At 43.3% G+C, this 24,977-nt stretch overlaps 1 long non-coding RNA gene across 2 annotated transcripts in view; it reads left to right on the top strand.

The window, feature by feature from the left end:
• LOC140735006 (uncharacterized) overlaps nucleotides 1–24,977 on the top strand; it is a 133,023-nt gene that overhangs the window by 8,674 nt on the left and 99,372 nt on the right. For both annotated transcript variants that reach the window (XR_012100655.1, XR_012100656.1), the window contains exons 2-3: nucleotides 4,554–4,651; nucleotides 4,737–4,915. This is a non-coding gene — a long non-coding RNA (uncharacterized lncRNA). The remainder of the gene's footprint in view (nucleotides 1–4,553; nucleotides 4,652–4,736; nucleotides 4,916–24,977) is intronic.

Raw genomic sequence — 24,977 nt, 5'->3', positions numbered from 1 at the left:
TCCTACCTAGGGAAAGCAACAGTGACCGTGCCTCTGCCTCTGACTCTGGCCTTGTGGCTCAGAAAGGTAGGGAATGTAAGAGGAGGACGGGTAATAGGGGACTCTGTAGTTAGGGGGGCAGATAGGTGAATCTGTGGGCATGATAAAGAAAGAAGGATGGTAGTTTGCCTCCTAGGTGCCAGGGTTCGTGAAGTTTCTGAGTGCGTCCACAATATCCTGAAGTGGGAGAGTGAGCAGCTCGAGGTCATGGTACATATTGGTACCAATGACATAGGTAGGAAAGGGGAGGAGGTCCTGAAAGCAGCATACAGGGAGTTAGGAAGGAAGCTGAGAAGCAGGACCTCAAAGGTAGTAACCTTGGTATTGCTGTCTGTGCCACGTGACAGTGAATATAGAAATAGGACGAGGTGGAGGATAAATGCGTGACTGAGGGATTGGAGCATGGGGCAGGGATTCAGATTTTTGAATCTTTGGGACCTCTTCTGGGGCAGGTGTGACCTGTACAAAAAGGGCAGGTTGCACTTGAATCCGAGGGGGGTCAATATCCTGGTGGGGAGGTTTGCTAATGCTATTGGGGAGGGTTTAAACTAGATTAGCGGGGGGGGGGGGTAGGAACTGAAGTGATGAGGTGGAGGATGGGAGGTTGGAGCACAAGTAGAGACAGCTTGTAGGGAGTTTGTGAGAAAGGATAGGCAGATGTTAGAGCAAAGATGCACTGTGTCTGATGGTTTGAGATGTGTCTATTTTAATGCAAGGAGTATCATAAACAAGGCGGATGAACAGAGCGTGGATCAATATGTGGAACTGTGATGTTGTGGCCATTACAGAGACATAGACATCTCAGGGGCAGGAATGGCTGCTGAGTGTGCCAGGCTTTAGATGTTACAAAAAGAACAGAGAGGGAGGCGAAAGAGAGGGGGCATAGCATTGCTAAATAGGGATAGTATCATGGTTGTAGAAAAGGAGGAAGTCATGGAGGGGTTGTCTACTGAGTCAGTATGGGTGGAACTCAGAAATAGGGAAGGGGCAATAATTCTACTGGGTGATTTTTATAGAGAATTTATCTTTCCTAATGTTGATTGGCATCTCCTTAGTGCAAAGGTTTAGATGGGGTGGAGTTTGTTAGATGTGTTCAGGAAAGTTTCCTGATGCAATATGTAGATAAGCCAACTAGAGGAGAGGTCGTACTTGATGTGGTGTTGGGATATGAACCTGGTCAGGTGTCAAATCTCTTGGTGGGTGGGAGAGCATTTTGGAGATAGTGACCACTACTCTCCTTCACCATAGTGCTGGAGAGGGAGAGGACAGACAATCTGGGAAAACATTTAATTGGGGTAGGGGGAAATATGCTGCTATTAGGCAGGAACTTTGGGAGCAGATGTTCTCAGGGAAATGCATGGCAGAAATGTGGCAAATGTTCAGGGAACATTTGCATGAAGCTCTGCATAGAGCTGCATAGTTCCATTGAGACAGGGGAAAAGATGCTAGGGTTAAAGAACCATGGTGAACAAAGGATGTAGAAAAGCTTACGAAAGGTTCAAGAAACTCGGTACTGTTAGAGCTCTGGAAAATTACAAGGTCACCAGAAAGGAGCTTAAGAATGGAATTAGGAGAGCCAGAAGTGACCATGGGAAGGCCTTGGTGAGCAGGATAAAGGAAAACCCCAAGGTAATCTGTAAGTATGTGAAGAGCAAAAGGATGAGCCATGTGAGAATAGGTCCAATCAGGTGCGAGAGTAGAAATGTGTGCATGGAGTCAGAGGAGGTACTTAATTGAATACTCTGCTTCAGTATTCACTAGGGAAAAAGACCTTGGCAATTGTAAGGATGACTTACAGTGGACTGAAATGCTTGAGCACATAGACTTTATGAAAGAGGATGTGGTGGAGCTTTTGAAAAATATTAAGTTGGGACCGGATGAGTTATACCCCAGGCTACTGTGGGAAGCAAGGGAGGAGATTGCTGAGCCTCTTGCGATGATCTTTGCATCATCAATAGGGACGGGAAATGTCCTGGAGGATTGGAGGGTTGCAAATGTTGTTCCCTTGTTCAAGAAAGAGAGTAGAGATAAGCCAGGAAGTTATAGACCAGTGAGTCTGACTTCAGTGGTATGCAAGTTGTTGGAGAAGATCCTGAGAGGCAGGATTTATGAGCATTTGGAGAGTCGTAATCTGATTAGGAATAGTCAGCATGGCTTTGTCAAGGGAAAGCCGTGCCTTATGAGCCTGATTGAATTAATTGAGGGTGCAACAAAACACATTGAATGTAGAGCAGTGGAAACGTATATGGATTTCAGCAAGGCATTTGATAAGGTACCCCATGCAAGGCTCCTTCAGAAAGTAAGAAGGCATGGGATCCAAGGAGACCTTGCTTTGTGGACCCAGAATTGGCTTGCTCACAGAAGGCAAAGGGTGGTTGTAGATAGTTCATATTCTGCAAGGAGATCGGTGACCAGTGGTGTTCCACAGGGATCTGTTCTAGGACCCCTCCTCTTTGTGATTTTTATAAATGACCTAGATGAGGAAGTGGAGGAATGGGTTAGTAAGTTTCCCAATGACACAAAGGTTGAGGGTGTTGTGGATAGTCTGGACAGTTGTCCGAGGTTACAGTGGGACATCGATAGGATACAGAACTGGGATGAGAAGTAAGAGATGGACCAACCCAGGTAAGTGTGAAGTGGTTGATTTCAGTAGGTCAAATTTGAAAACAGAATATACAGTAATATTAATGGTAAGACTCTTGGCAGTGTGGAGGATCAGCAAGATCTTGGGATCTGTGTACATAGGACACAAAGCTGCTACGCAGGTTGACAGCATTGTTAAGAAGGTGTATGGTGTGTTGGACATCATCTGTGGGATTGAGTTCAAGAGCCATGTGGTAATGTTATTGCTATATAAGACCCCACCTGGAGTACTATGTTCAGGTCTGGTCACCTCACTGTGTGCAGGAAGGATGTGGATACTATAGAGAGAGTGCAGAGGAGATTTACAATGATGTTGCCTGGATTAGAGAGCATGCCTTATTAAAATAGGTTGAGTGAACTTGGCCTTTTTTCCTTGGAGCAACGGAGGATGAGAGGTAACCTAATAGAGGTGTATAAGATGATGAGAGCCATTGATCTAGTGGATAGCCAGAGGCTTCTTTCCAGGGCTAAAATGGCTAACATGAGGGAGCATTGTTTTAAGGTGCTTGGAAGTAGGGACAGATAGGATGTCAGGGGTAAGTTTTTCACATAGAGAATGGCAGGTATGTGGTATGCACTGCCGGTGGCAGTGGTAGAAGCGGATACGATAGGAACTTATAAAAGCCCCTTAGACAGGTACCTAGAGCTTAGAAAATTTGAAGGCTGTGCACTAGGAAAATTCTAGGCAGTCTATTGAGTAGGTTACATGGGGGCGCAACATTGTGGGCCAAAGGGCCTGTAATGTGTTGTAAATTTCTGTATTTTATGTTCTGTTATGTTGGAGTTGTATAAGACATTGGTGAGGCCTAATTTGGAGTATTGTGTGCAGTTTTAGTCACCTACAGGAAAGATGTAAATAGGTTTGAAAGAGTACAGAGAAAATTTACAAGGACTTGAGGACCTGAGTAATATGGAAAAGTATAGTTCTGTACTTTGGACTATATTAGAAAACAGAAGATCAAAGGGTGATTTGATAGAGGTACACAGAATTATAAGGGGTACAGATAGGGTAAATGCAAACAAGCTTTTTCCACTGAGATTGGATAAGACTACAGATAGAGGTAATGGGTTGAGGGTGAAAGGTGAAATGTTTAAGGAGAACCTCAGGATGAACTTCTGTGTGGGATGAGCTGTCAGTGCAAATTGTGATTATTCGTTTGATTTCAACATTTATGAGAAAATTGGATATGTTCATGGATGCTGGTCTGGGTTCTGGACAATGGGAGTAAATAAAATAATGGTTGCCAAATTGTGGACTGAAGGTCCTGAGTTTTTACTGTAGTATCTGATGACTCTAATAAGCCCATGCTGAGCAGTTCATCTGCTCTCTGCTAACCTGCTAGTGAGGTAGACTTACAATATTTTGTGTTCTTAAGGTCCTGTAGTGTCTTGAGATCATAAAAATGATATAAAAGATCTAAAATTACTCCATTAGTTGGAGCGAGTGGCTGCTGCAACTGGGCACACCACCATATTGTTAGATGTATCACAGTTCATCTGTAGAAATTTGCTAGAGACTTTGGTGATGCCTCAAACTCCTCATGATGTATAGCTGCTGGTTCTTCATTACATCAATATGTTGAGCACAGGATAGATGCTCTGAGATGCTGTTGCCCAGGAACTTGAAGCTGCTCGCTCTTTCTACTGCTGATCTCTTAATGAGGGCTGATGTGTCTTCTCCTAACTTTCCCTTCCTGAATTCCACAATCAATTCCTTGGGCTTACTGATGTTTAGTACAAGGTTGTTGTTGTGATATCACTCAACCAAACAACCTACCTCACACTTATAAAGCTGTACAGGAGTGAGACACATCCTGTACAAAATTTTGTGTGCAGCTCTCAGGTTTTTAAGCTGAATTTTGTCTTTCTAGAACTACAATGATTGGGACATTCACAGGGCAGCAACTTCAATGAAAACACACTGAGCAGATCAACCTCACAAAGTGCTTTCATTCAGACAATAAACAAGGTTTGTAGGACATTCTTAAATTTGATTGCCCATGGAAATGGGCTTTCAAACCATGCCCTTAAATTTTTTACCTCTTCTTCAATAGGCTGTCCACTGTAAAGAAGCCATCACAGGAGAGAAACCACTCTCACAGGAGAGAAGCCACCCACACTGGAGAGAGACTACACACACTACCTCACCAAAATACCCCAGATCCAAGAGAGGATGCACAAAGCAGTGTTGGAATTCACTCATGTGCCAACATTCCCAGCACTGTCATTTCTGGTGAGCAGGGATTATGGACTGAGGGACATGAGGCTGCAGAATGTGGTGCAGTTTAGGTCTATCACCAATATTTGGAAGTATTTGATTCAGGTAATCTTCCTGTACTTCATTTTTAAAAGCTGCTGTATCTAGAAATAAGACTGGGTTGATGAAAGGAACAGCAGCATTGGTATTAAGATGGTTATTACGAAGGCAAATGGAATGTTGGCCTTCATTGCTAGAGGGATTGAATTCAAGAGCAGGGAGGTCATGCTGCAACTATACAGGCTACTGGTGATGCCTCACCTGGAGTACTGTGTGCAGTTCTGGTCTCCATACGTGAGGAAGGATTTGGAGACAGTGCAGAAGAGGTTCACCAGGTTAATTCCAGAGATGAAGGGGTGAACCTATGAGGACAGATTGAGTCACCTGGGACTATACTCTCTGGAATTCAAAAAAATGAGAGTGGATCTTATAGAAGCATACAAGATTTTGAAAGGGATAGATAAGATAGAAGTAGGAAAGCTGTTTCAATTGGTAGGTGAGACTACAACTAGGGGACATTGCCTCAAGATTCAGGGGAAAATACACAATAGACAGTAGGTGCAGGAGTAGGCCATTTGGCCCTTCTAGCCAGCACCGCCATTGACTGTGATCATGGCTGATCATACACAATCAGTACCCTGTTCCTGCCCTCTCCCCATATCCCTTGACCCCGCTATTTATGAGCTCTATCTAACTCTCTCTGGAATGCATCCAGAGACTTGGCCTCCACTGCCTTCTGGGGCAGAGCATTCCACATATCCACCACTCTCTGGGTGAAAATGTTTTCCCGCATCTCTGTTCTAAATGGCCTACCCCTTATTCTTAAACTGTGGCCTCTAGTTTTGGACTCACCCATCAGCGGGAACATGCTTCCTGCCTCCAGTGTGTCCAATCCCTTAATAATCTTATATGTTTCAATCAGATCCTCTCTCATCCTTCAAAATTCCAGTGTATACAAGCCCAGTCGCTCCAATCTTTCAACATATGACAGTCCCACCATTCCGGGAATTAACCTTGTGAACCTGCGCTGCACTCCCTCAATAGCAAGAATGTCCTTCCTCAAATTTGGAGACCAAAACTGCACACAATACTCCAGGTGGGGTCTCACCAGGGCCCTGTACAGCTGCAGAAGGACCTCTTTACTCCTATACTCAATTCCTCTTGTTATAAAAGCCAGCATGCCATTAGCTTTCTTCACTGCCTGTTGTACCTGCATGCTTGCTTTCATTGACTGATGTACAAGAACACCTAGATCTCGTTGTACTTTCCCTTTTCCTAACTTGACTCCATTTAGATAGTAATCTGTCTTCCTGTTCTTGCCACCAGAGTGGATAACCTCACATTTATCCACATTAAACTGCATCTACCATACATTTGCCCACTCACCCAACCTGTCCAAGTCACCCTGCATTCTCATAACATCCTCCTGACATTTCACACTGCCACCCAGCTTTGTGTCATCGGCAAATTTGCTAATGTTACTTTTAATCCCTTCATCTAAATCATTAATGTATATTGTAAACAGCTGCGGTCCCAGCACCGAACCTTGTGGTACCCCACTGGTCACAGCCTGCCATTCCGAAAGGGACCCGCTAATCACTACTCTTTGTTTCCTGTCAGCCAGCCAATTTTCAATCCATGTCAGTACTCTGCCTCCAATACCATGTGCCCTAATTTTGCCCACTAATCTCCTATATGGGACTTTATCAAAAGCTTTCTGGAAGTCCAGGTACACTACATCCGCTGGCTCTCCCTTGTCCATTTTCATAGTTACATCCTCAAAAAACTCCAGAAGGTTAGTCAAGCATGATTTTCCCTTCATAAATCCATGCTGACTCGGACTGATCCTTCTACTGCTATCCAAATGTGTTGTAATTTCCTCTTTTATAATTGACTCCAGCATCTTTCCCACCACTGACGTCAGGCTAACCAGTCTATAATTCCCTGTTTTCTCTCTCCCTCCTTTCTTGAAAAGTGGGACAACATTAGCCACCCTCCAATCAGCAGGAACTGTTCCTGAATCTATAGAACATTGGAAAATGATTACCAATGCATCCACGATTTCTAGAACCACCTCTTTAAGTACCCTGGGATGCAGACCATCAGGTCCCGGGGACTTATCAGCCTTCAGACTCAACAGTCTATCCAGCACCGTTTCTTGCCTAATATAAATTTCCTTCAGTTCATCCTTTACCCTAGTTCCTTTGGCCATTATTACATCTGGGAAATTGTTTGTGTCTTCCATAGTGAAGACGGATCCAAAGTACCTGTTCAACTCATCTGCCATTTCCTTGTTCCCCATAATAAATTCACCTGTTTCTGTCTTCAATGGCTCAATTTTGGTCTTAACTATTTTTTTGCTATTCAGATACCTAAAGAAGCTTTTACTATCCTCCTTTATATTCTTGGCTAGTTTACCTTCGTACCTCATTTTTTCTTGGCGTATTGCCTTTTTTGTTATCTTCTGTTGCTCTTTAAAAGCTTCCCAGTCCTCCAGTTTCCTGCTCATCTTTGCTATGTTATACTTCTTCTCTTTTATTTTTATACTGCCCTTTACTTCCCTCGTCAGCCACGGCCGCCCCTTACTCCCCTTAGGATCTTTCTTCCTCTTTGGAATGAACCAATCCTGTACCTTCTGCATTATTCCCAGAAATACCTGCCATTGTTGTTCCACTGTCTTCCCTGCTAGGGTATTGTTCCATTGAACTTTGGCCAGCTCCTCCCTCATAGCTCCATAGTTCCCTTTGTTCATCTGTAATACTGACACATCCGATTTTCCCTTCTCTTTCTCAAATTGTAGGTTAAAACATATCATATTATGGTCACTACCTCCTAATGGTTCCTTTACCTCGAGGTCCCTGATCAAATCCGGTTCATTGCTCAACGCTAAATCTAGAATTGCCTTCTCCCTGGTAGGCTCTAGTACAAGCTGTTCTAAGAATCCATCTGGGAGGCACTCCACAAACTCCCTTTCTTGGGATCCAGTACCATTCTGATTCTCCCAGTCTACCTGCATGTTGAAATCCCCCATGGCAACTGTATCATTACCTTTGCGACATGCCAATTTTAACTCTTCATTCAACTTACAGCCTACATCCAGACTGCTGTTTGGGGGCCTGTAGATATCTCCCATTAGGGTCTTTCTACCCTTAGAATTTCTCAGTTCTATCCATACTGACTCTATATCCCCAGATTCTATGTCCCCCCTTGCAAGGGACTGAATATCATTCCTCACCAACAGAGCCACCCCACCCCCTCTGCCAGTCAGTCTGTCCTTTCGATAAGATGTATAGCCTTGAATATTCATTTCCCAGGCCCTGTCCGCTTGAAGCCATGTCTCAGTTATTCCCACGACATCGTACTTGCCAATTTCCATCTGAGCCTCAAGCTCATCTACTTTATTCCTTATACTTCGTGCATTCATATATAATACTTTTAATTCGGTACTCCCCTCTCCTTTCATATCAATTCCTATTTCACTTGGCCATACTGTATGATCTTTTCTTGAGCTTTCTACTCCATTGATTCTGTTGTCCTTTTTAACTTTTCTTATTTTCACTTTCCCTTTAACTCCATCCTTATATTTCCAGTTCATCCCCTCCCCCCACTACTTAGTTTAAACACATCCGTGTTGCAGTGGCAAACCTGACTGCCAGAATGCTGGTCCCCCGCCTATTAAGGTGCAACCCGTCCCTTTTGTACAATTCATCCCTACCCCAAAACAGATCCCAGTGGTCCAAGAATGTAAATCCTTGCTTCCTGCACCAGTTCCTCAGCCACACATTCAGATCCATTATCTCCCTGTTCCTGCCCTCTCCAGCTCGAGGAACTGGAAGCAAACCAGAGATAACCACCCTGGAAGTCCTGCTTTTCAGCCTTCTTCTGAGTTCTCTGAAGTCCCGCTGCAGAATGTCCTTCCTCTTCTTCCCGATGTCATTTGTGCCGACATACACTACCACTCCCGGCTGTTCTTCCTTCACCCTTGAGGATTCCCTGCAATCGGTCCGTGATGTCCTGGATCCTAGCACCAGGGAGGCAACACACCATCCTTAAATCTCGCCTGTTGCCACAGAAACCCCTTTCCGTACCTCTGACTATGGAATCCCCTACTACCACAGCTCTTCCTGATGTCTGACTCCTCGGCTCTGCTTCTGCACCAATTTTCGGCTCGCAGACCTGTCCGCCTCTCAGACTGGCAGTATCTTCTGTCCTGACAGCTTCCAAGAAGGTGAACCTGTTTACGAGAGGTACATCCCCTGGGGTCTCCTGTACTTCAAGCATCCTTTCCTTCCTCATCGTCACCCCCTTTCTCTCTTCCGGTATCCTCGGTGTAATGACCTCACTGTAGATTTAGGACGGAGATGAGGAAAAACTGTTTTTCCCAGAGAGTGGTGAATCTGTGGAATTCTCTGCCCAGGGAAGCAGTTGAGGATTCTTCACTAAATATATTTAAGATACAGTTAGATAGATTTTTACATAGTAAAGGAATTAAGGGTTATGGAGAAAAGGCAGGTAGATGGAGCTGAGTTTATGGACAGATCAGCCATGATCTTATTGAATGGCGGGGCAGGCTCCATGGGCCGGATGGCCTACTCCTGCTCCTATTTCTTATGTTCTTATGTATACTGGATGTCCCATGACAAGTGAGTCCATCAGCCAATCCCACTGTTCAATGCTATCAGGATGTTTCCAACAAAGCCAGGCATAAGGTGATTATAAAACATGTCTCCTAATGTCTGTCAAGAGGAATCCTGTACTCCTTACTCAGTCTGCCCATATTTGACTCCGAACCAACAGCAATGTGAAGTGATCAGTTAAAAGTCAAACACGTCTTTTTTTTTAAGATGGTGCCAAGCTGCAATCTCCAACAAGATCGTGGGTCAGACTTAGCTGTTAAGTTCTTAAGGATAGTTTTAGGGACAGAGAGGAGATTTAAAGGTCAGGCTAGAGTTTAGGGACAAGGATGTGAAGCATCTAGAGCTCAACTCTTCACTCAGAGTTTCATGTTTAAAGTGACGCAGACATGTGTTGAAGGTTTCTACTCAACACTTGAAAGCTAGCAACATTGACGAGTGACAAAGAACATCCTTGGATGTTGGGCTGTCACAGTTGGTGTGTTCTATTGTCAAATGTCCATGCAAGCAAGTGGTGTGACAGCTGGTCATTCAGCAAACCCGGTGTTCGAGTCTGGAGTTCAGGGACCCATCTTCGGCTGGTCCAAAAGGTCAATACTGAAGAACAGAGCCCAAAGATTGACTGGAAGTCTAAGCGTTATGTCTGAAGCCTGGAGATCCAAGGTTGGAGGACTGGGTGGAAGGGAGGGAGGAAAGGGAGCTTGATTTACTGTCGTTTTGTTGCTTGTGTTAGGTGCTGTTCTACTGAGCCTTGTGGGCATACTATGTTTGCGACACTTGGAGGCTTCCCCCCCAGCTCATCCCATCCCTAGGCTGTTGATTATTTACACAAATGAAGTATTTCATTGTATGTTTTGATGTATGTGTGGTAAATCTGAATGTGTATCTTGGTCAGCATGGACCAGTTGGGCCAAAAGGCCTGTTTTTACACTGTATGACTCTGTGAATCTACATGGCCCAGCTGGTCAGTCACTCTGAGGGATAATTACTGACAGACAATCAATGCTGACTATGCCAGCACCTCTGAATCAATACAAGTTTCCAATGTGGAAGAGCTTTGGGAATGAAGGGCTCAAATTCTTCTGCACATACTCTCACACTCCATTTCACACTTGTTCTGGCTCCAAGTGCTTCAAGGTATTTCAAACATCTGCAATTGTTGAAGAAAATGTTTTCAAAGTAATGAAAATGTCATTGATCTATGACTAATCGATCTATCAATCAATGAGACACATAGGCAAGGTAGATAGTAAGAAACTTCCCCCCACCCCCCAGGGCAGAAGTGAGGAATAAAACATTTAGTCTGGATGAAGGGTCTTGGCACAAAATGTTGACTGTTTACTCCCCCCTCCATAGATGCTGCCTGATTGGCTGAGTGATGGAATTTTTGCAACACTTGCAACCCTTGGGTGTGTTGATTGTTAACACAAATGACACTTTTCACTGTATGTTTCATAGTACATGTGAAAAATAAATTTGTGTCTTGAATCACAAGTTTCTCCAGCATTTTGTATGTGTTGTTCAAGGTTTAGAGGAGATATGAGGAAAGGACCAGCTTGGATAGTAAGATTGGACCAGCTGGGTTGAAGGGTCTGTTTCTGTGCTGTATAACTCAAAGGAATTCTTCACTCAGAGGGAGGTTGGAAACAGGAATACACTGCCTGAGGGGTGGTGGATGCAAGTAATCTCAAATTTAGGAAGTATCTGTAGAACACTTGAATTGTCAGTTTATAGAAGGTAACAGACCAGTCACTGGTAAATGGGATTGCTGTAAGACCATAAGACATATGAGCAGAATTAGGCCATCCAGCCCATCAAGTCTGCTCCACTATTCCATCATGGCTGATTTATTATCCCTCTCAACTCCATTCTCCTGCCTTCTCCCCACAACCTTTGACACTCTTACTTATCAAGAACCTTTCAACCTCCACTTTAAATATACCCAATGACCTGGCCTAGACTGCCATCTGTGGCAATGAATTCCACAGATTCACCATCCCCAGGTAAAGAAATTCTTCCTCAGCTCTGTTCTAAATCAATGTCCCTCTATCTATTCTGAGGCTGTTCCCTTTGGTCCTAGATTCCCCCAGTATAGGAAACATCCTCGCCATATTCGCTCTGTCTAGGATTTTCAATATTTGAAAGGTTTTAGTGAGTTCCACCCCCCCCCCCCCCCACCACCACAATTCTTCTAAACTCTGTCAAGTACAAGCCCAGAGCCATCAGACACTGCTCATGCATTAACTGCTTAATTCTTGGGCTCATTCTCATGAACCTCCCTTGGACCCTCTTCAATGCCAATACGTCTTTTCTTAGATAAGGGACCCTAAATTGCTCCAAAACACCAATTACAGTCTGACCAGTGCCTTTTAAAGCTTCAGCATTACATCCTTACTTTTATATTCTAGTCCTCTCAAAATAGCATTGTATTTGCCTTCTTCACCACCGACTCAACCTGCAAATGAACTTTTAAGGAATCCTGCACAATTCAGCAAGGATGTAATGGTATGAAAGGCTTGTTTCTCTGCTGAATAACTGTAATTCTAAATGCATTTTGTGTGTTTTGCTTTGGATTTCCAGCATCTGCATTCTTTCTTCTGTTTCTAAATGCTTGTCTTATTTACAATATATCAGCAATTACCTAAACTAAATCTTAAATTATTTTGATTGCAATACTTTACAGCATCTAGGGAGAGGAATAAAGAGCAGATATTTCAGACAAAGACCCTACATCAGGACCTGGAGGATCTCGACCTGAGATACCGACTGTTCATTCCTCTCCATAGATGCTACCTGACCTGTTGAGACTATATTGCACATTCATTACAAAATGCAATCAATAAGTGAAACCAGCATCACTGTTCAAGAATGTTTCATGTATATTATTATTTGTCAGGAAGTGTAGATATACAGCCACTATGGGGCAGAACAGCTTCAGAATAAGGAATGCAGATGCACAGGATGTGGCAGCCATTTCTGGGAATGAGGGACGTTTTGTAGAAATTCTGGTAGTTTGCTGATGTCAGCACCTCTGCTCTGTGTCTTTGTGTGACAGGGGTTGAGAGTGGCAGCTGGGATCAAGTTGATGTAGGTTACAAACACCACTTCCCAATACTGCTGGATCCTTCCCACTACACAAGAAAAAAGGGAATTTCCAAGTGGATAAAGGGAGCTTTGGAATCTGTAATGTTGCCAGAGACGTGGATTGTAGATGCTGGCACGGAACTATTTGTGTAACTTCAATCAAAAGGAGGAGATGCGTTGGAAGGGATGAAAGGGTGAAGTGCAGTTAATTGTTGGCGCCGGTTTCCCTGTTGCAGCTAATCGCTGGAAACTGATTCAGTTGAAGACTCGAAACAAGTTGAAGTAGTTTATTCATTTCTAAACACTATCTTCAGTTTTAGTTTTTAAAGTTGTTTTGGGTAAATGCTTGAAATGGATGGATGGAGGAGAGCAAAACTAGACTTTATGTCCATGTCCTCATCTTGTTCTTATTCTCTGAAACTGCAGTCTCTTCTCCCCCCACAGTCACATACTTTCCCTGGTAGTGACTGAGTCTAACACTGGGCCTCTCTGCAGTAACAGTCTTTAGCCTGATGAATACTAACAAGGAACAGAAGAAGAAGGCAGCAATTGGATTGCAGTTTTCTACTCCTTATCACATCATCAGAAACTTTCAAACTACACTGCTGTCTAATGAGTGGGAATAATTAATGGAAAGTTAGAGGATTGGGAAGCTTTTAAAAGCCAACAGAAGGCAACTAAAAAAGTCATTAAGAAGATAAAGAAGGAATAATAAAGTAAGCTAGTCAATAATATTGAGAATACCAAAAGTTTCATATAGTGTAAAAGAGAGGTGAGAATGGATACTAGACAGCTGGAAAACGATGCTGGAAAGGTAGTAATGAGGGACAACAAAATGGTGGACAAACTAAGTAGGTATTTTGGATCGGTCTTTACTGTGGAAGACACTAGCTGTATGGTGGAAGTTCCAGGTTCCAAGATTGGGGGCATGAAGTGTATGAAGAAGGTTCTTGGGAAATTGAAAGGTCTGAAGGTAGATGTCACGTGGACCAGATGGTGTACACACTGCAGTTCTGAAAGAGGCATCAATGATGATCTTTCAACAATCACTAGATTCTGGAATGGTTCCAGAAGACTGAAAGATTGCAGATGTCTCTCCACTCTTCAAGAACTGAGATAGGCAGAAGAAAGGACATTATAGACCAGTTAGTCTGACCTCAGCGGTTAGATAAAATAGGCCATAGTCAGCATGCTCAAGGGAAAATCTTGCTTAACTAATCTGTTAGAATTCTTTGAAGAAATAACAAGCAGGATAGACAAAGGAGAATTGGTTGATGTGTACTTGGATTTTCAGAAGGTCTTTGACAAGATGCCACACATGAGGCTGCTTAACAAGCTATGAGTCCATGATATTACAGGAAATATACTAGCATGGATAAATCAGTGGCTGATCAGCAGGGGACAAAGAGTAGGAATAAAGGTTGGCTGCTGGTGACTATCAGTGTTCCACAGGGATCTGTATTGGGACCAATTTTTTTTACCTTGTATGTCAATGATTTGGATGATAGAATTGATGGTTTTCTTGCAAAGTTTGCAGATGATACAAAGATAGGTGGAGGGGCAGGTAGCTTTGAGGAAGTAGGAAGGCTATAGAAGGACTTAGACAAATTAAGAGAATGGGCAAAGAAGTGACAGATAGAATACAGTGTCGGGAACAGTATCGTCATGCATTTTGGTGGAAGAAATGAAAGAGGTGACTATTTTCTAAATGGGAGAAAATACAAAAATCTGAAGTGAAAAGGGACTTAGAAGTCTTTGTGAAGGATTCCCTAAAGGTTAATTTGCAGGTTGAGCCTGTGGTGACGAAGGCAAATGTGATGTTAGCATTCATTTCAAGAGGACTAGAATATAAAAGCAAGGATAGAATTTTGAGGCTTTATAAAGTACTGGTGAGACCTCACTTGGAACACTGTGAGCAGTTTTGGGCCCTTTATCTTAGAAAGGATGTGCTGAAACTGGAGAGGGTTCAAAGGAGGTTCACGAAAATGATTCCAGAATTGAATCTGAAGAGCATTTGATGGCTCTGGGCCTATATTCACTGGAGTTCAGAAGAATAAGGGGTGACCCAATTGAAACCTATTAAATGATGAAAGGCCTTGATAGAGTGGATGTAGAGAGGATTTCCTAAGGTGGGAGTGTCTAAGACCAGAGGACACAGCCTCAGAACAGAGGGGTGTCCTTTTAGAATGGAGATGAGGAGGAATTTCTTCAGGCAGAAAGTGATGAATCTGTGGAATTATTTGCCACAGGCAGCTGTGGAGGCCCAGTCTTTATGTATATTTAAGGCAGAGGTTGATAGATTCTTGATTGGTCATGGCATGAAGGGATATAGTGGGGTGGGGTGGGGGGGGAGGCAGGAGATTAAGTACACATCCTTGCAGTGCTCCTGTACCGATGGAGATTTTGGAGATGTTTTTGCCAATCAGAACTGAGTTGGGTCTGCAAGTGAGGAAATCTAGGATCCAATTGTACAAGGGGGTATTGAGGCCCAGGTCTTGGAGTTTATTGATGAGTTTTGAGGAGATGATGGTGTTAAATGCCGAGCTGGAATTGATAAAGAGCATCTTGATGTATGGATCTTTACTGTCCAGATGTACCAGGGTTTTATGAAGAGCCAATGAGATGGCATCTGCTGTAGACCTGTTGCTTTGGTTGGCAAATTGGAGCAGATCCAAGTCACCATTCAGACAGGAGCTAATGTGCTTCAACATCAGCCTCTCAAAACACTTTGTCACTGTGGATGTAAGTGACACTGGGCGTTAGTCACTTAGACAGGTTACCACTTTCTTCTTGGGCACTGGTGCAATTGAAGCCTGCTTGAAGCAAGTGGGTACCGCACACTGCTGGAGCCAGAGATTGAAAATATCCAAGTATACACCATCCAGCTGGTCAGCACAGGTCTTCAGAACTCAACCAGGTACTCCATCTGGACCAGATGATTTCCTTGGATTCACTCTCTTGAAGACAGCCTGCATGTCATCTTCAGATACTGCGACCAAAGGATCATCTGGAGACATGGGGGTGTGCAATAGTTCCTCCCTGTTCTGGTAGTCAAAGTGAGCATAGAAGGCATTGAACTCATCTGGAAGTGAAGCTCTGCTGAACCCATGTTGCAAGATTTAGCTTTGTAAGAGGTTAAGGCATTCAAACCCTGCTGAAGCTATCGAGCGTCTCATGTTGATTCTAGTTTAGTCTGTAATCTCCACTCTGCCCAAGAGATTGCTTTCTGGAGTTTATAACTGCACCTCTTGTAGCATTCTTGATCTCCAGATTTGAATACCTTTGATCTGGCTCTCTGTTTCCAGATTTCATTATTCATCCAGGGCTTATGATTGGGGAAAACCCTGAATGTTTTTGTGGGGACACATTCATCCACAGCTGATTTAATAAAGTCTTTAATGATCCTGGTCCTCAGATGAGTTCTTGAACATGGCCCAGTACACTGACTCCCCTTCATAGATGCCATCTGACCTGCTGAGTTCCTCCAGCATTTTGTGTGTGTTGCTCTAGATTTCCAGCATCTGCAGAATCTCTTGTGTTTGTGATTCTCTAGGTAAACCTGCTTCTCTCTCTGGTGTGTCCTGTCCAACTGAAGCCCAGCCCATCCAAGATGCCAGACCAGGGGTGTCTCCAGGAGGAGAAACCTTGTAATTAACAGCAGATTTGCTGAGGAGTGCTCATTCCCTGAGCCCTGTTCCTCGGGTCCACAACTCACAGCCAGTGAGAAGCAGCTGGGAACACCAGTCACAGCTCAGCTGCAGGACTGGACATCTAAAGTCCAGCTGTGCCTGAGCCAAGCTGGTCCACTACATTCCAACATTAGCTCTTACCTATCCAAACTCCTGCCCAGATCACAGCCAGCTGATCAGACCACTTTCAGTCATTTCCATGGATGCTGCCTGACCTGCTGAATTGCTCCAGTGTTTCGTGTGTGTTCCCCTTGATTTCCAGCATCTCTAGAATCTCTTGTGTTTACCCAGTTACTGTTTAAATAATCTTCAGGCAAGGGTGTACTCCTATACTCCATAAGCATCTCATTTGTTCCTACCTGCCTATACCTGCTATGTACCTCCTATTTATCTTAACCAGGGTCTCAATATCTCCAGAAAACCAAGGTTTCCTAAACCTGTCATCTTTACCTTTTATTCTGACAGGCACATATAAGCTTTGTACTCTCAAAATTTTACTTTTTAAGGTCTCCCATTTGCCAAGTACACCTTTGCCAGAAAACAGCCAGTCCGAATCCATACTTGCTGATACCATCAAAATTGCCACACAGTCATGTGTATTTAGAGAGTAGAGTAGTGGGCTAAGCACACACCACTGAGGTGCACCAGTGTTCCCCTTTATGAACTTCTGTCACCTGCCCTGTCTTATTTCCTAATGAAGTTCAAAGTTCAAAATGCAAAGTAAATTTGATTATCAAAATACATATATGTCACCATCTACATCCCTGAGAATCATTTTCTTGTGGGCATACTTAACAAATCTAGAATAATAACAATTACAGCATCAATGAAAGATTGCCCAGCTATGGTGTTCAACCAGAGAACAGAAGACAACAAACTGCAAAAACAAAAGAAGAAAAATCATAGTAAATAATTAAGCAAAAAATATCAAAAACATGAGATGAAGAGTCCTTGAAAGTGAGTCCATAGGTTGTGGAAACATTTCAATGATGGGGAAAGTGAAGGTATACCCTTTGGTTCACGAGCCTGATGGTTGAGGAGTAGTAATTGTTCCTGAACCTGGTGGTGTGCATCCTGAGGCTCCTGTGCCACCTTCCTGATGGCAACAGCAAGAAGAGAGCTTGACTTGGATGGTTGGGGTCCCTGATAATCGATGCTGATTTCTTGTAACAGCATTTCATGTAGATATGCTCAATGGTTGGGAGAGCTTTACCTGTGATGTACTGGGCCGTATCCACTACTTTTTGCAGGATTTTCCATTCAAGGACATTAGCATTTCCATACCAGGCATTAGGAGACAGACTCCTATATAGGAGATCCAATATCACACGTTCTCTCACTGGGGCTTCCTTGTACTGAGTAAGGAAACTTTTCTGAACACATTTGACAAACTCTATTTCATCTAGTCCTTTCACAGTATGGGGTTCCCAGTCAATATGTGGAAAGTTAAAATCACCTACTAGAACAACCTTATGTTTCTTGCAACAGTCTGCGATCTCTCTTCAAATTTGTTGTTGGAATTCCAACAGATTGTAATATAGCCACATTAATAGCTTTCTTATTCCTTAGTTCCACCCATAATGTCTCACTAGATGAGTTCTCCAGACTGTCCTGACTGAGCACTGCTCCTTTAATCCATCCTGCTCTGTCACATCTAAATCAACCAAATCCTGGACTATTGAGCTGCCAGTCCTGCCCCTCCTGCAACTAAGTCTCACTAATAACTACACTATCATAATTCCATGTGTTGATCCATGCCCTGAGCTTATCTGCCTTTCTTATGATACTTCTTGCATTGAAATATATGCAGCTCAGGATATTAGATGCACCATGCTCAACTTTTTAATCCCCGACTTTGTCTGAGGTCTTAACAATAACTTCCCTACATTTTCTCCGCTGTATAACTATCTGTTCTGGCACACTGGTTCCCATCCCCCTGTAACTCTAGCAGCTCTATTTTAACCCCCGCCCCCGTGCAGCACCAGCAGACCTTTCCATCTTATTAGGTGTGGTCTTATGGTCTTGTTTGATGTCTTTAGTGTTGGGACTGTTGTGCTTGCTCTGTAGGGAAGGCCAGGGTTAGCAGAACATGGGACAGGGAACTGACACCAAGATCCCATCAGCACGATATCACCAAATGGCTGAACAGGCTTGCAGCACCAAACAGCCAACTCTTGCTTCAAATTCCTCTTCATTCAGTACATTGTCATCCAGGATCAAGTATCAAGATCAACTTTATTTGGCATATACATTTACATGTATGAAGAATTTACACTTTTACACTATCCACAATTCCACCAATCTTGGTATCGTTCACAAACTTATTAACCCACCCATCTACGTTTTCATCTAGGTTGTTTATATACATTACGAACAGCAGAGGTCCCAACACAGATCCCTGAAGAGCTCCACTAATTACAGACTTCCATCTTGAATAAGTCCATTCAACCACAACCATCTATCTTCTATGTGCAAGCCAGTTCTGAATAAAACAGCCAATTCATGGCGCAGTCTATGCATTTGAATCTTCTGGATCAGCCTCCAATGAGGAACTTCATCAAACACCTTATTAAAATCCATGTAGACAACATCCTCAACAATTTCTCTTGTCACCTTGTCAAAAAACTCAGTCAAGTTGGTAAGACACAATGTACCCCACACAAAGCCATGTTGGCTCTCCCTAATTAGGCCATTGATTTCCAAATGCTCAAAGATCCTATCCCTATGAATTTTCTCCAGCTATTTTCCTGCAACTGATGTGAGACTTGCCGGTCTATATTTCTCAGGATTTTCACTTGTTTTCTTCTTAAGTAGAGGTACAACATTAGCTACTCGCTAGTCTTCCAGGACCTCACCTGTGGGTAGAGTAGACAGGAAGATTCTGGTCAAGGCCCCAGCAATCTTGTCTCTTGCCTCTTTCAGTGACCTGGGGTAAATCCCATCAGGCCATGTGGAGTTATCCACCTTAATACTTCATCCCTCCTCCTATGTGGTTCAATAAACATTTCACTCTATGCAGGAGAATCAGCACATGTGCAATTTGCTGATGTTGGCCAAATCAAAGGTGACAACAAATCAGCATAGAGGGGCAAGATTAAAAACCTTGTTGAGTGGTGCCACAATAACCTTCCATTCAAAGTCAGCAAAATCAAAGAGCTTATTATCATCTACAGGAGGAAGAAGGCAGAGGTCTATGAGTCAGTCCTCATTAGGGAATCGGAGGTGGAAAGGATCAGTAAGTTTAAATTCCCTGGCATTATCAATCAGAGAATTTGTGCTGGGACCAGCATGTAAGTGCCATCATAAAGAACACACAACTGTGCCTCGACTATCTTAGAAGTTTGCATAGATTTGAGATGTCATCTAAATGAAAAGCTTCTATAGATGCACACTGGAGTGTATCTTAACTGGTTGTATCATGATCTGATATGGAAACACCTCTACCTGGGAATGGAAAAGTGTACAGAAGGTGGTGGATACAGCCCTGTCCATTGCCCCACATTGAGTACATTTACAGGGAGCCCTGCCACAAGAAAACAGCATCCATCATCAAGGACCCTCACCATCCACCCAATGCTCTCTTCTTGCTGCTGCCTTTGGGAATGAGATATAGGAGCCTCAGGACCCACCTATGCCACCTGGTTCAGGAACAGTGATTACCCCTCATTGATGAGGCTCCTGAACCAGTGTGGATAACTTCATTCACTTCAACTCTGAACTGATTCCACAACCTATGGACTCACCTTCAAGGACCCTGCAGCTCACGTTCTCAGCATTATTTATTTAATTTGTATTATTTGTACTGTTTGTCTTCTTTTGCACATTGGTCAGTCTTTGTGTGTATTTTTCCATGCAGTCTACTATATGGTTTGGTTCTACTTTAAATGCCTGCAAGACCATGAATCTCAAGGAATACAGTAAGATGTTTACTTTATCTTTGAATTAGATATTTGCATATTACCTCAACATATGTGTTTGTAGACAGACCAAGTGAGATGATAGAGCACCAGAGATACTTGTTGATCAGGAGATACCCTACCTGGAGGTAGCAACAGGTAGAGAGGAGAAGGGGTGAACAGGGGGCATTGTGGTGGTACTGGAAAGAGTTGGTGGCGTGCACTTGTGCTATCTGTTTGGAGTTATATTGGCCCTTTTGCACCACTTTGTAGGATGTTTAGAGGAGACGTTGATAGATTCTTGATTAGTCAGGGCATCAAAGGTTATGGGGAGAAGGCTGGAGAATAAGATTGAGAGGGATAATAAATCAGCCATGATGGAATGGTGAAGCAGTCTCGATGGGCTGAATAGCCTAATTCTGCTCCTATGTCATATGGTCTTAAGTATGTATTGCCACAGAAGTCCTGACTGAACTCCACCCATACAACATTCCTGGACAGGCAGTGTTTTACACCAAATTTCAATAAAATTTAACCACACAGAAGTCGAAGATTGTATACTTGCCATCGATCTTGTTTCGGGACACATTGATGAGATTAGTGTACTCCCCATTGTAATTCTCAGCTGTTGGACAAATCTGATTTATTGGCTGCCTTATTGGATTAAATCTTCTAACAATTCAGCAACTGCATTATTTTAAGGGTTTGCTTGAAAAGATGCTGGATTAGTGCTGGATTGAAGGGGAAGTTATAATGAGTTGCACCTCTGATTAGTGGAGTAACACTACTTGTTTTGTGCCGTCCACACTGTGCGCTTTCCCCTTGTACAAACCTCTGAGCGGAGTCTGGCTGTGAGTTGTGGGTCAGTTTTAACCGATAGACTCGGTGTTGTGTCAAAGGTTATGGTATTGAAGGGCACTGACCCCACCAGCAAGAGACAGCTTGCCAAAAGCATGAATACGTGGACTTTCATTGCACACGGCCCCTTGCTGGCTCCCTTTCACTCTCTGCTAATAAACTCTCTCGCATTTCAATGATGTTTGAAAATAATGATCTTCACACTGCATTAAGGCTACCCCGTCTACAACTCACCAAATGTAAAAGTCCACAGCCCAGGAGTGAAAACCAACAGTCCTTGCACAGTACACTCAATCTTAGCAAGAGTCCTGCCCACCTTTGTGAAGGACTTCTTTACTACTTAGTCCCTGGGAAGCGGGTTCACATGGAAATGAGGGCTTATCACGTGCTAACAGGAGCCAGACAAGAAAGTGTGAACTTTAGTTCACCAGCTGCACCTCTAGATTCAGCCTGAAGCCTAACAGTACCTGTAAAATAGGCACTTGTTTAAAACGAAACATAGTGCACTTAAACTATTTATTTCTTGTAAGAGATATGCAATTGTGTAACCTACAAACTCTCTTTCAAGGACTCTATGATTCATGTTCTCAGTTATTTATTTCCATATTTACACAATTTATCTTCTTTTGAATATCGGTTGTTTGTCAGTCTTCTGTCATTAAGGGCCCCGTCACCCAGGACCATAAGACATGGGGCCGAATGGCTTAATTCTGCTCCTATAGAGTCTGCTCGGCAGTTCCATCATGACTGATTTATTATCCTCTCAACCCCATTCTTCTGTCTTTCCCCCCATAACCTTTGACATCCTGACTAATCTGTGGAATTCAGTGCACAGACAGCTATGGAGGCTGAGTCATTGAGTATATTTAAACCAGAGTTGATAGGTAAATCAAGAACTTAACAGCCTTTGTTTTATATATACTCAATGACATGGCTTCCACAGCCATCTGTGGCAATCAGTTGCACAGATTTACAATCCTCTGGCTAAAGAAATTCCTCCTCATCTCTGTTCTAAGTAACATCCCTCTATTCTGAAACACCAGGAAATCTGCATATGCTGGGTCCTGATGAAGGGTCTCGGACTGAGATGATGACTGTTTATTTTTTTCCATCAATGCTGCCTGACTTACTTGAGTTCCTCCAGCATTTTGTGTATGTTCCTCTATTCTGAAGGTGTGCCCTCTGGCCCTACAACGAAATAGGTTTCAACGAAATCCCACACATTTTTCTAAACTCCAGTGAGTACAGGTTTAGAGCCATCAAATGCTCCCAATATGTTAACATTTTCATTCCATAATCATTGTCTGGATCCCCTCCAATGCCAGCACATCTTTCCATAGATAAGGGACCCAAAACTGCTCACAATACTCCATGTGCTCCGTGCCCTCCTGAAGTCAACAACCATCTCTTTTGTTTTGTTCACATTCAGAGACAGGTTGTTGGCTCTGCACCAGTCCGTTAGTCGCTGCACCTCCTCTCTGTATGCTGACTCGTCGTTCTTGCTGATGAGACCCACCACGGTCATGTCATCGGCAATTTTATGATGTGGTTCAAGCTGTATGTTGCAGTACAGTCAACAAAGTGAACAGCAGTGGACTGAGCACACAGTCCTGGGGGGGCCCCGTGCTCAGTATGATGGTGTTGGAGATGCTGCCTCCGATCCGGACTGACTGAGGTCTCCCAGTCAGGAAGTCTAGTATCCAGTTGCAGAGGGAGGTGTTCAGGCCCAGTAGGCTCAGCTTTCCAATCAGTTTCTGAGGAATGATTGTGTTGAATGCTGAACTGAAGTCTATGAACAGCATTCAAACGTATGTGTCTTTTTTGTCCAGGTGGGTTAGGGCCAGGTGGAGGGTGATGGCAATAGCATCATCTGTTGAACAGTTGGGACAATACGCAAACTGCAGGGGGTCCAGTGAGAGAGGCAGCAGGGTCGTGATGTGCCTCATGACGAGCCTCTCAAAACACTTCATGATGATGGATGTGAGTGCAACATCCTAAATGGTAGTCATTTAGGCAGGACACCGAAGACTTCTTCGGCACGGGGACGATGGTGGTGGCCTTGAAGCACGTTGGAATGATGGCGCTGCTCAGGGAGATGTTGAAGATGTCAGTGAGAATATCTGCTAGCTGGTCTGCACATCCTCTGAGCATTCTGCCAGGAATATTTCAGGTTTCTGAATGGGTAATAAATCCACGTCCACTACCTCAAATAGTTTTTTGCTCTCTTTTTGCACTAGTTATTGAATTTAAATTTTTGAAAATGTATTTCTTATTATAATGTATAGCTTTTCAATTATTGTGTGTTGTAAGTACTGCCACCACCAGGACATATGCCAGTGACATTAAACTGATACCCAGTGGTCAGCACGATGCTATTACAGCTCAGGGCATCAGAGTTCAGAGTTCAATCCCAGCATGCTCTTAAAGGAGGCTGTGTATTCCCCCCCGCCACCCCACCCCATGAACTGTGTGGGTTTTCTCTGGGACTTCCAGTTTCCTCCTGCAGTCCAAAGACCTCCCACAGGGTAAGTTAAGTGGTCATCTTAAATTGTCCTGTGATAAGGTTAGGGCTAAATTGAGGTTGTAGGGGTTGCTAGGTAGTGCAGCTTGAAATACTGGAAGATCCTGTTCTGCACTATAACTTTAAATATAAATAAATATATAGACTGAATTCTGATTCTGAGTATTTGTTTCTGTATAGTTTTTCATAAATTCTATTCTATTTGTTTACTTTCCTGTAAATGCCTGCAAAGTAATAAATTTTAGGGTAGTATATGGTGACAATGGGTGGTGAGGTGGAGATTCATCTCTATCAAAGGAGGTGTAAGGCACTACTTCCCTCCGCTAGCCTGCAAGTCACCCTTGGACAAGGTGTAGCAACTGCTTAGCCACCGATCAGGGTCACAGGAAGCCATGGGAGCAGGTGGTGGATGGTCGTATTAGCAGCTGGTGCATATCACAAGTCCTGGTTATGCAGCCACTGACACCAGGCAAACAATCTCCGAAGTGTATTGATAATGGCTGGGGTCACCCATCTTGTAAGTACATTGCCAAAAAGACGGCAATGGCAAACCATTTCTGTTAAAAAAAATTTGCCAAGAACAATCATGGTCATGGAAAGACCATGATTGCCTATGTCATACGACATGGTACAGAATGATGATGTCATATGACATAGCACATAATGAGGATGATATGGTGACATATACATACTTTGATAATAAATTTACTTTGATCTTTGACTTTAAGTAAGATGTAGAGATCTGAGCTGTGTTATGCTAAAATTCATAAATGACTTTTGGGATCATCATAATTCAAAAGATCTGATCATTTTCAGTATTATGGTCCCTCTACTGTGTCAATTATGTTGATTAATTCAAATTATTGGAAATTACAATTTTAGTTCAAAAACTATAAGGCACAGCTTGATGCCACACAGAAATAGACCCATCTACCCACAATGTCCCCACTAAGCTCCCAATTCCATTTCATGGTCTCCACTTTTTCACCTCCCTATCTCTCATTCACTCTCTAGGAGTAATTTACTGCAACTAATTTACCTAACTTCTATAGATGTGCAGTGGAGAGTAAACTGACTGGTTGGATCACAGTCTGGTATAGAAACACCAATCCCTTTGAACAGAAATTCCTACATAAAGTAGTGGATTCTCCCCAGTCCATCACGAGTAATGCCCTCCCCATCAGCGAGTGCACCTACATGAAACATTGCCACAGGAAATCAGCATCCATCATTAGCAACCCCCACCACCTAGGCCATGCTCTCTTCTTGCTACTGCCATCAGGAAGAAAGTACAGAAACCTTAGGTCCCACATCACCAAGTTCAAGAACAGTTATTACCCCTCAATTATCAGGCTC

The sequence above is a fragment of the Hemitrygon akajei genome, chromosome 10, assembly GCF_048418815.1.
Source record: "Hemitrygon akajei chromosome 10, sHemAka1.3, whole genome shotgun sequence".
NCBI classification, from domain to species: Eukaryota; Metazoa; Chordata; class Chondrichthyes; order Myliobatiformes; family Dasyatidae; genus Hemitrygon; species Hemitrygon akajei.
Note: the sequence above shows the minus strand (reverse complement) of the source record. Positions and strands in the feature narration are given on the sequence as shown.